A 7,912-nucleotide genomic window follows, 5' to 3' on the forward strand; every position below is an offset into this window, starting at 1 on the left:
TATTACGGGAGTCTGGTGTCGAGACAGAACGACGAGTTCTCAAATTTCCCTTCTGATAGAGAGAACGTTTTCAGTGTGCTTAAAGTAATTAGTATAAAAGAGTGTGAATTATAAATTCTCCATAGCGATTGTACATACAACATTTTTTCTGAAAAAGGGGAAATGGGGCTTGTTTTTAGTTTCGACGATCTAAGGGTAAAGGAGAGGCGGACTAAATATTACGGTTAGTGCTGTAACATGGCTGCCAGAATCTTTGGAGCTTCCACTCCTTGGTTCTGGCAGGGCATATCTAGCCTCCATGTTACAAGCCACTCCCCCTTCCACAGTTGTAATCTAGATTAATTTAGAATGCTGTTATCAGTTATCTGTTAATGGTTGAAGAGACCAGTTCTCTCCTTTGTTGAACTAAAGTAGTTTAAACGGAGTTTTTCTGTATTAACCAAGTTGGGTTACGGGATCGTTATCCCTTTGTTATTTCATTAATAAACTAAAGAAGAATTGTCTTCTTAAATTGGATAATTAAAGTAAGTTGTCTTGATTCTTTTTATGGCCCTCGGGAGATACTCCCTTAGTTGAATTATTCTACGGAGGGTTACATAAAAATGGCGCCCGAACAGGGACCCGACTAAGCCTCGGTCAGTCCCATAGAAATACTGTTTATCATTGTTGGTTAGGATATCCGCCCCCCATGTGGCTCTAAGCCTTGGCTTCCACATTGATAGATGGTTAATAAGATAGTTGTATTAAATTAAATCTAACTTAATCAGGAATAAATTAAACACTAAATTAAGAAATAAAATTATCTTTGTTATAAAACTACTGAATTTAGATGACTTACTGTTTATATTGTATAAATTTAATCTAACTTGATTGATGTAAATTGTTTTGATTATTGTAAATTAATTAAATTAATCATGGCTTACTCAAACGCTAACAATCAAACATGGAGATCGCCTCAGACATCTGAGGATGAGGACGAGAATTTAATCTTAAAGAAAAGGGAAGATAAATCAAAAGAAGATCTGTTTACGTCTATGGAAGACGATGGCGACCTGCTAGCACCGCCTGAAACGGATGATACCTTGGAGGACTTTAACCGGAAGCTTCGTATTGAGGAAGAGAGAGATGAAGAAGATTCAAAAAAGAGGACTGCAGCCTCTTCAGAACCTAACTTCTCTCCTTACTTGTTATTCCCTCATAAAAGTATTCCTGCCCCTAAGGGATGTTTAACTCCCTCTAATTTCCCTCCTCAAACTGGGATTAATTCCCTTAATCCTCCTAAATCAGAGTCCACAATTGTTAAGCCTAAAATTAGTTCTGCAAATGTTTTGCCTAAACCAGAAACTAGAACTATCGGAACCCAATATTCTCCGTCCCGAAAAATTCCTCAATTAGGACCAGACACTCCCGAAGAGGAATTAAAAGCGTTTATATTGCCCTTGCTCCAAACACTGGCGGATAATTCAAACCAAAATGTAGCAATACAAAAAGCTCTTGCTACTAGTTTTGATAGGTTAGTTAGGGATTTACCCATGTTAATAAATAGAGGTTCAACTCCTAAAACGGGAAAAGCCCCTATCGAACCGCCAGAAAGGTTAGCCTTTATGGGATCGTCTAACGATAATGCCGCTGAATTTTTAGCTGCTTTTGAGGAGTATGCTAAATTTCACAAGCTATCAAATGAAGAAAGGTTAGCTGCTTTGCCTCTCCTTTTAAGAGGACGTGTCTTGTATTGGTACAGGGATTTAGTCCGTCAATATGACGAAATGTGTAGCTTAAGACCTTCCCATCCTCATTTAACTTGGAATACGTTTAAGAGACATTTTAAGGTTCAGTTTAGAGATTCCGAAGCTGATTCTAAACTTAAGATAGAAATAAACCATAGAAGTCAGAAAGATAAGGAATCGGTAGAGGAATTCTTCGGGGAAGTTATGAAGCTGAATCTAGGGATGACCCATCCCCTCTCCGAAAAGGAATTAGTTCCTATAATAAAGAGTAATTTGAAAGATGAACTTAGAACTCCCCTACTTTTCCTTCAATTTACTACTATGGAACAGTTGAGAAATTCCTGTAAAACTATAGAAAAGGATATTGAAGTCAGGAAAAAGAATGCTGAGAAAAGGGAAAAGAGGAAATCTCCCCCAAAGCCTAAGGTTAAAACAGAGTCCTCTTGCCCAGCCAATAAAGGCTCAGCCCATAGTCAGTGTTCCCCCCGGGCATTGTCAAAGCCCTTGTCCTACTTCCCCATCACATCCTAAATGGGAATATCCCTTGAAACCCTTAGACTCTAGGTCTCAAGCTAGAGCTCAAAACACTTCAAATAGAGGTCAACGATCTTATAACCGATATTATAATCAAAGATCAAAATCTCCAGGTCGTCAACTATCTTTGTCCTACCCCTCTACACGTACGTTCACCTGTTACAGTTGTCAAGAACCAGGTCATCTGGCACCTGATTGTCCTAACACAAAGATGATCCAGTCGGGGGAAGCCCAGACGGGAGAGGTCCTTCGTGGTCCCTCTCCCGGTACCCAATAAATTCCCCTAACAAAAAGCGTGTCGCGTTCCCTTTAAGGATCGAATCAGTCAAGAAAGGTTCGGTTTATAAAAGGGTTACTATTCCCGTTACTTTTGAACACGCGACAGTTCACGCTAAATTAGATAGCGGGGCCGACGCCTCTTTTGTTAGTCTTGACCAGTGGCAGAAAATTTGTAAACATAGAAATTCTTCAGAATTACCTGAAGATGAAGAACTAGATTGTGTAGTTTGGGGCGACGGCCGTTATACGTTCACAAAAGGTTCTCACGAGTTAGAATTTATTCTTAAGTCAAGTGACAGTGAGAAACAATTCAAGTTTAAATTTTACATAGTTCCTTCCCTAAATAGTGACTTCATATTGGGTCAAGATTTTCTTGAGGAAAATAGGGTCAAATTAGATTTTGAGTCATCTCAATGCTTAGTGGGTAACTTAAGGATCCCTTTTTCAATTCAATCAGAAAAGGATCCCATAGATAAGGAGATTGTAAATAATATTAGGGACGCAGTTTCTGCAGCCCCTATCACTGATGAGCAACGCCATCAACTAGAAGCCCTTTTATTGAAATTTCCTGAGTTGTTTTCCGATAAAGTAGGAAGAACTGGACTAATCTTCCATGAGATTCACACAGGGAATAGTCCGCCCATAAAATCTCAACCTTATCGTGTTAATGACCAAAAAAGGAAAATAATAGAACAACATGTTAGGGAAATGTTAGATGACGGGATAATCAGACCATCAGTTTCTCCCTGGGCTTCGCCCGTAGTTTTAGTTGATCAAACAAAACGGGGTAAACCCTATCGGTTTTGTATTGATTACAGAAAACTTAATCAGGTTACCATTAAGGACCCTTATCCTTTACCTAATATAGAGGACATGTTAGCTAGGGTTGGAAGACCTAAATATATAAAAACACTTGACCTTAAATCAGGGTACTGGCAAGTGGAAATGCACCCAAAAAGTAGAGAAAAAACTGCTTTCGTGACTCATATGGGAAAGTATGAGTTTAATGTACTTCCTTTTGGGCTTTGTAATGCCCCTAGCTCCTTTCAGCGTCTAATTGACGAGATTTTTAGGGACGCAGATTACTTCCAATTAATCGATTATCTAGATGATTTAATCTCGCTTAGCGAAGATTGGGACCAACACTTAACGTGTTTAGAATATGTCCTCAATAGATTAAAGGAAGCGGGTCTCACCCTACAGTTAAAAAAATGTCGTTTCGCTCAGAAAGAAGCTACCATATTTGGTCACATTGTAAATGAAAAAGGGGTGCATATAGATCCTTCTAAGATAGAAGCCATTCAAAAATTTCCTCCTCCTAAAAATATTAAGGAAGTTCAAAGATATTTAGGGATGGCAGGTTGGCACAACCGTTTTATTAATCACTACTCTCAAATAGTAGCACCTATTAATAAACTTAAACGGAAGGATCAAAAATTTGTTTGGGGATTCGAACAGCAGCAAGCGTTCGACAAAATTAAGGAAGCCATTTGTAAGGCTCACCCCTTAGCTTCCTTTAGAAGGGATTCCCCGTGCATCTTAACTACCGATGCTAGTGATGCAGGGTTAGGTGCTCTTCTTTCCCAATTACAAGATAACGTAGAAGTCCCTATAGCTTATGCTAGCACAGGGCTCAAAGATGCCGAAACTAGGTACTCTACTAGCGAGAAAGAGTGTTTAGCCATATGTTGGGCAGTTAAAAAGTTTAGGCCCTTTCTAGAAGGTCGTAAATTCACTGTCCTCACTGATCATCAGGCTTTACAGTGGTTGTTTAATATCAGGGAACCTAATTCTCGTCTAGTTAAATGGGCTATGTACCTTCAAACTTTTGACTTTACTATTAAACATAAGAAAGGAGTAGAGAACGTAGTAGCAGACGCTTTATCGAGAGCTCCGATAAATGTCTTAAGTATCCATCTTAGTTCCTCTACTTCCAATACTACTAGTAATTTGGATCCAACTAGTAGTAGTACTAGTCAAAATTCTACCGGTAGTAGTAATAGTACAACATCCTCTAGTGAATCTGTTGAAGGTCGAATACGTCCTCCAGGTCCTAGAGCGTTATATTCAGTCTTTACTATAGATGACGTAAGAAAGTCACAAAGGGAAGATCCTTTTGCTTCCCCTATTATAAATTCCTTGCAAGGACCTAACCCAGTTAGGAATAAAATGTTTGAAATAAAGAATGATCTTCTTTATAGAAGACCTTATAGAAATCATCCGGAAAAGAATTATTTACCGCCTCGGTTAAGGTTAGAAGCCATGAGGTTGTTACACGACCACCCACTGTCAGCTCATAGGGGCAAAGATAAAACCCTGAGTAAAGTTACTTATAGATATTGGTGGCCCTCTGTAATTAGTGACGTCCAGGATTATGTTCGAGGTTGCTCCTTATGCCAACAATTTAAGGCTAGGAACAGGAAAAAGCCAGGGCTAATGCAACCCTCAGAAATAACTAGTCCTTGGGACCAAATAAGTGTCGACATTATGGGACCTTTCCCTTCTAGTAGACACCACTACAAATATCTAATAGTTTTCGTCGATTATATGACCAAATTCGTGGAAATGATTCCACTAAAAACTATTACTGCTAAGACCTGTGTTCAGGCATTTAAGTCTATTATCACTAGGTGGGGAGCTCCTAAAGCTATTCTTAGTGATAGAGGGGTACAGTTTACTTCGAAACTTTGGCTGCAGACGTGCAGAGCATTTAAAATAAACCCAAAGTTTACCACCCCCTATACTCCTAAGGGAAATCCCACCGAAAGAGTCAATAGAGTAATAGGCGAACTAATTTCGTTTTATGTAGGGAATCACCATGATAGATGGGATGAATCCCTTGACCTTCTTCAATTTGCTATAAATTCCGCACCCCATGAAACAACGGGCAGATCCCCGTTCTTCTTGAATTTAGGGCGGGAGCCACGTCTCCCTTGGGATTTAGATATTGAGGAACCCATTCAGTTCAATGATGACCCCAGTCGTGATAAGGCTTTGAAGGTTCTTAAGGAACAATTAGCATTCAGCAATGAATTGTCTAAGTTAGCAAAGGCCCACCAGAAAAAATACTACGACCTCCGCCATGACCCGTTAGAGTTTGCGGTAGGAACCTTAGTATGGATGGAAACTCATCCTTTATCCAGTACGACAGGTCAGCTCATGAAAAAGCTTAGTCCTAAATGGGCAGGTCCCTTCAAGATAGTTGCAAAGCACTCTCCCGTTGTTTACGAGTTAGAAGACGCTAACTCTGGGCAGAACGTAGGGAAAGTTAACCTAGAACATCTTAAACTATATTGGACTAACGTAGCTGTCTTCGAAAACGCCAAAAATACCCCCATTTCTCAATCCGAAGTCGCTGATGAAATCGAAGGTAGTCCTCCTACGAATGGTGGCAGCATGCACCACCAATCTGCGGAGACTTCTTCAACTACTTCATCTGAAGCATCATCATCTTCTACATCACCGTCATCTCCGGACGGTCAGGAAGTCCGTCAACCGATTCTTCCTGCAATTACCGATGTCCCTCCAACCACGACATCAAGTTCAGTAGAAGAGCAAGCAGCGGATCAACCGATCCCCCCTGCAGTTCGGGATGGTTCACTTCAGCCTACAGATTCTGATAGTGAACCGGGCATGGCCCTTTTTGAAGACCCTCCTCTCCTCCTTTTTACCTATCATGATATGAGGGCTTTTCAGCTCGATCATCCCTCTAACGATAGCCCGCCTTCTGCGGCAGGGGAGGCTTCCCCGTCTGATCGTGAATCAGCCGTGGAAAATAAGCTACATGCGTCAACATCCAGTTTTACAGAAGAAATTGTAACGCCGGAGGACAAATCAACGTCTTCTGACAAGTCCGTATCTGAACTTGCGTTACACCATTCACCTTCTTCTGGTTTTTCGGAGGAAATAGTACCTCCTGAACCGATTTCTATTTCTACCGAAGAAATAGTACATCCGGAACAGAATTCTACTCTGTCGGAAGAAACGTCAACACCTACACCGCCTTCTCAATCGAAATCCCAATCGTTACGTGTGTCTGATAGTTCTTCAACCACGTTACCGGAATCAATGAGAACGCCTCGTTTGAATAGGGCTACATTACCCGATATTTATCTAGAACCTTTTAAATTGGGATGGCGCCGAGAGGTGTGTAAGAGGGCAACGGTTCAGCCCGGAGGTAATGAAGTAGACATCTACTATCGACCCCCTGATGATGATAAAAGATTAAGATCTCCTTATGAGGTTCAAGTTTACCTTAACAATAATAACATAAAGAACCTAAAAAGGGAATATTTCTGTTTCACCCGAGAACCAATTTCTGTTTTCCCTTGGGAATTTATTTCCCAAGCAACGAAGAGAAATTACTAAAAAGTTTTATTTTTAGATGACCGAAGGAGAACGTCCACGACCCCAATTACTTTGATCCTCCGTAAGGAGAGCTTAATGTCACGGTAATAAGGGAAGTCCTTCGGGTACGAAAATTGGAACAGAATCTCATGCAGCACCGATGAAGAACAGATCAATATTTTGTGAAAAACATTTGTAAACGAACTTAAGAATACCTATACCCCTGCTAATGCTTTTAAGGGTTCCTCGGGGTAACCCTAAACTGAATTTTTTCTATTCTATATTTTTGTATTATAAACCAGTTCCTAAAGAGGGGGGGGATGTAACATGGCTGCCAGAATCTTTGGAGCTTCCACTCCTTGGTTCTGGCAGGGCATATCTAGCCTCCATGTTACAAGCCACTCCCCCTTCCACAGTTGTAATCTAGATTAATTTAGAATGCTGTTATCAGTTATCTGTTAATGGTTGAAGAGACCAGTTCTCTCCTTTGTTGAACTAAAGTAGTTTAAACGGAGTTTTTCTGTATTAACCAAGTTGGGTTACGGGATCGTTATCCCTTTGTTATTTCATTAATAAACTAAAGAAGAATTGTCTTCTTAAATTGGATAATTAAAGTAAGTTGTCTTGATTCTTTTTATGGCCCTCGGGAGATACTCCCTTAGTTAAATTATTCTACGGAGGGTTACAGTGCATACCTCGGAATCGATCGAGGATTCAAATATGGATTGATTTTAGGGTTCTATAGAAAGTCCTGCACTGTAAAAAATTGTGTTGTCTAAATAGTGTCATAATGGTGTTAAAACAATGTGCACTATTTGTACACCTTAACAAGGTGCTGAAATAGTACCAAATTAGTTCGATATTTTAAAAACACCACTAGCTTAAACGAATGGTGTAGAAATGTGTTTATAAAAGAAAATTCTTTAAAGGTGCGCAAATGATACCTTAATTATATAAAATAACCCCATCGAAAACCCCATTAATAGGTGGTCTAATGGCATAGAATTAATGGGATATTTTTTAAA

At 39.9% G+C, this 7,912-nt stretch overlaps 1 long non-coding RNA gene across 1 annotated transcript; it reads left to right on the forward strand.

The window, feature by feature from the left end:
* Positions 1-237: 237 nt before the first annotated feature.
* Positions 238-7,501, forward strand: LOC149632473 (uncharacterized). Its single transcript, XR_016373902.1, has 2 exons — positions 238-524; positions 6,925-7,501. It is a non-coding gene; the product is annotated as an uncharacterized LOC149632473 (long non-coding RNA).
* The last annotated feature ends 411 nt before the right edge of the window (positions 7,502-7,912 follow it).

Source organism: Phalangium opilio, unplaced genomic scaffold, assembly GCF_054372755.1.
Source record: "Phalangium opilio isolate 3A_F unplaced genomic scaffold, DU_Popi_V2 ptg000100l_1, whole genome shotgun sequence".
Lineage (NCBI taxonomy): Eukaryota > Metazoa > Arthropoda > Arachnida > Opiliones > Phalangiidae > Phalangium > Phalangium opilio.